The 4,622-nt window shown below is 32.7% G+C and overlaps 1 protein-coding gene across 5 annotated transcripts in view; it reads right to left on the bottom strand.

Moving 5' to 3' along the window:
- Positions 1-4,622, bottom strand: part of LOC108747604 (protein Skeletor, isoforms B/C) — a 74,645-nt gene that overhangs the window by 64,454 nt on the left and 5,569 nt on the right. The window lies entirely within an intron of this gene.

Genomic DNA, 4,622 nt, shown 5'->3' with positions numbered 1-4,622 from the left:
GGTGGGGGGGGGTGGGGCAGGGGGGTACTCGTGGTATTATGTCCCGCTGGCAACATGCAGTCGTATGCGTATGCCCGAGAGACCTCGCGGGTTATCCTGAACGAGAACGGACGGACCGCGCCAACGGAGGTCGGGTATTGTCCGATTCGAGATTCGTCGAGAGCGATCGAACGGCTCTGACCGGGGTTTATTGGAGGCTACATGCGCTCATCTCGCCGATACTTGCGCGTCGGTGTCCGTTGTGTACATCAACTCGATCGTTTGGAATTTGCCGTAGTGGGAGCTCTGAAGTGGGAGCCGCTGATCGTCAGCGAGAATTTTTATCTATATCTATATATTTTATCTGTAGATTATTCTTGGTCTCTCGGTCAATTCCCTACGAGTGCTGCAGAAAATTCTCCTTGAGAATGCATTACACATATCTTTTAACAAAATGGAAAAAATTACAGATTTTTCTATGTTGTACTTGTGTGTGAAATTTGTACAAAAAATTTAACGGTGATTTAGAACCTCGATAAAAATTATTCCTACAAAAAATAGATACATATTTTTTTTTTTTAAATAAATAAAATTGGACTAAGAAATTTTTTATTTAAACTACAAAATTGTATTGTTAGATATAAATATTTATCTCGCTTATTGAACTTTCGTATGTATATAATATTCATTTTTATATGAAATGTATGAATTTCCAATTTCAGTCTTCCACACTTTTTGCAGAGTTTATATACCAAATATATCCTTAATATGTACATATATATATAAACGCTAATAGAGATCGAGTTTTTCAGTTGCAAAGCATTGAAGAAATGAAAAATCGTGCAAATTGAGAGAGGCTAACTCACAATAAGTTCTAAAATTATGAATTTTTATTGCTAGATTATAAAATTCACAATTAAAGTAATTTACAGTTAAAGTTATTTAATGTTAACTACGAAATAATGTTTTTTTTTCACGTGCGTGAAAAAAAATTCCCGCAATTCTATAAAAATAATATTACGCAAAATGTGCTTTCTCTGAAAAACGTTCAAATATATGGGAAAAAATTGTTTTAAAAATAAAAAGAGTTTAATTAACAAAAAGATTTCGACGCAAATTTAATAAATGTACGACACGTACATTTATTAAGTGAACACTCCATAAATAAAGATAAAATGAGATACAGGAGGAAAAGAACTTGATTAGAAAGTAATTTGTAAAGAAGCACACACACATTCTCAATTCAATTTCTTCTAAATGTAATTTAGATTTAGTATAAGGAAAGTTTTTTTGCAATATTTACATAGCATTTAATTAATTAAAGATATATCACCCGTAAATAGTTAAACATCTAACGAAAAAGTAGTATACCATATAATTTCTGCAATATTATATGGTATAATATTTACAAATTAGCATACAATACTTATGATAACACAATAAACTAAAAGAAAAATATTAATTATCAAGTTTGGAATTATACGAAATTGATAAAAAAAATATCCAAGCAGAACATAAAGTCATGATGACATCAAAATAATTATTAAAAGTTATTTTTTCGAACAGTTACAATTTTAACGTCAAATTTGATATTGTCACGACCTATTGTTTTCTTTGGGTATATATGATGTATTGTGAAATCGTCTATCTAAAAAATATAACATGTACATTTTTTGAAAATTACATTTATTATCAAGAATCGACGTCAGATGTATATAAAAAGTATATCGTTATTGTATATATGTGTGCATATGTGCTATAAATAGCGCGTCTACATAAAGATTAAAGAATAAAAAAGCATAGGATTATGTAAAATCTTATTCCACGTTTCACTTTGATACTCTTTGCTCGTTGTAATTCGTGGCTACAAACATTTTAAAATGTAAATGCTAAAAAGATTGAATTACATAATAACTTATTTTTTATTAAACACAAGATGGATAATTCGGTATTACTTTGTATTGAGCAAAGTAAGGTAAGACAAATCGAATTCCCGGGGCGAAGGGAGGGGGGGGGAGGGGGAGGGGGGAATAGTATGATAACGCTGATTTATTCGCGCTTTTGTGTTCAGTGTAAAATCGCTGAGATGGATTATCCGACGATTTTGGCGGAGCCCTTCGATTTACCGACGATGGCGAACTGGTTTGAAAGCGAGTTTGGTCGATGAGACCGACGTTTGAGAGGAAACGAGCGACGAGACGGAAAGCGACCCAGCATCGGTAGAAAGAGACAGGTGGGGAAAGAGAAAGATAGCGATGCCGAGTGAAAGTCTCCTCTAGCAAAAACCAGGCCAGGGCTTCGGGTATCTTGGCGCGAACACACTGTAGCCATTATGCAATTACGACGACGCATTTACCGCCGCCTATTCGCGCGTTGTATCGCCAAGGCGCGACCGCGTCCCCGTTTTTCTCTTTGCAATTACCTTCTAAATCGCTGAAAGTTTTCGAATTACTACCACAGTCGCAATGAATGTTCGCACGGCATCGTGATATTGTTTTTATCGATTAACAATGACCTACTCCTACCGCGATCAAATGCCGCGTGAAATAAGGCCGTTGACCTTATCTGATATCAGGATTATCACTTTTCTTTCCTTTTCACAACGTAACACAAACGTTCTTCTGATCTACGATATTTTCGGAGATGCCAAACGCCTTCATGTTACGTTTTTAAATAAAACAGTCTTAACTGGTATTTATATAGACACTTATAGATCTAAATATCAACTTCTTTATTTTAAATCGTATGTAAAATTTCAATGACAATGTTACAAAAACAAATATAGAAAATGCAGGAAATCTTAAAGAGTATCTTGCATTCTTTCGAAACCGAGAGAATAAGTACACCGAAAGAATTTATTGCATATCATCCTTCTCGAGGTGACAGTAGAAAGTAAATCAAGGTTGTAAATATGTTGCCTTATGGTAAATTTTGAGTCCTTGCTTCTCTCAGATTGTATCGCGTCAGATGTACGTTCGTGCATACGTGTACATAAATGTAACATTGATGTTGAATCGTTTGACCTTAGAAAGAAGGGCAATGTGACAACTCAAGTGATACTCAAGTAACAAGATGACATCATTTGTCGTCAATAGAAAGAGTTTTTGCAATATCGTTTATCCAAGTGCGGTGAACGCCAAGATCAGGTTATCTTCTTCTTAATAACTAATTATATAAGAAAAGGATAATGTGATTTTAACGTTTACTGTATCTGGCTCCACGTTATTGCAAAGCTCTCTATTATTTGTCAAAATGACGTCTAATATTGTTAAAATAGTGACAAATATCGACTTACTACCTAGATCATTTTTACAGCAATTCGTTCACGTTTCGCGGTACCTATGTAATCTTAAGTCTTCATACTATCTATATAACTGTAACTATTTACATAATTATAATTTAGATAACGATTGTGAAGTAATACATCTGTGAAGAGAGAATTAATATAGATTACACAGAGGAATTTGATGAAATTTACGAAATTGTCACGTATTTTTTTCTTGGAAGATCGAGAGGCCAGCGCGAGTATTCCACAAGGAAATTTTCCCGCATCCGCTTGTGCCACGAACGGAAGGCAACGTAATTTAAATCGCTTTGTAATAACAAGACTTGAAATACGAACGTTACCGCAAAATAATGGGAGCGGCATAATAACAATAACTGTAGGCAACTACTCGCATTACTTCTACAGCACGATGCACCGCACGTGAATCCATTTTAAATTATTATTATATATATATATGACTACACAACTCTTGCAAAGTATACGCCACAATGTCAGTCTATTATGAGCTGAATAAATATATTAACTCTTACGATATGCGGAAAAATAGCTGTTTGCATATTCATATATATATGTATATATTTCCATTTAAATGTTACAGTATTATGACGCTAAACTATGCTGGATACATGAATTAAATAAAAAATTCAGATTAATATCAAAAGTACAAATAAAATGTTATAGTACATGATTTTATATGTACATATTCCGTAATTATAATGATTAAGTAAGAAAATAAAATTAAAAAAATATTTTGAGAAAATGTAATTAAAAATATATTTTATCTTAAGTCCTGTATTCTCAGCAATACCAGGAAAAAAAATTACAGAAATTCATACAAATAATTTTTCTAATTCAATTTTTTCAAAACTATATTTTATGTCAGAAAAGCGATACCTGAAACACTTCCAGAAAGCAAGCAAGAATTATATTATATGCGCCATTTTTTTCTTTCATCTAAGTTAAGTTTTTTTACAGTTAAATTAGTGTACATTCTTTGAACTTAAAGTGAATTTATATGTTACTATATACGTAGTCATTTAAATTGCGCTCTGAATTGAATTAGATATACATTTAAAATTTGGCGAAAACAAGAAGAAAAGTTCCGATGTACCTAGTGCAGATTGCTTTCAGAAATCTCATCATGTATCGAGTGCACCCACACTGAGAAAACAATTGTTTATTTGACTAAAATTAATTTAGTTGTCTTTATTTCTTTCAATGAAGAATACATGTGTATATATACATTTCTCATTGAAAGAAATAAGGACAAAGTAAATCAATAGTCAAATAGACAATTTTTTCCTCAGTGCATATATCATTTTGTTTAATGTTCGGTGAACAAGGGTAAATGATACTT

This window comes from Trachymyrmex septentrionalis, unplaced genomic scaffold, assembly GCF_001594115.1.
Source record: "Trachymyrmex septentrionalis isolate Tsep2-gDNA-1 unplaced genomic scaffold, Tsep1.0 scaffold108, whole genome shotgun sequence".
NCBI lineage: Eukaryota > Metazoa > Arthropoda > Insecta > Hymenoptera > Formicidae > Trachymyrmex > Trachymyrmex septentrionalis.
The sequence above is the reverse complement of the archived record's forward strand: the minus strand, read 5'-3'. Positions and strand labels throughout refer to the sequence as shown.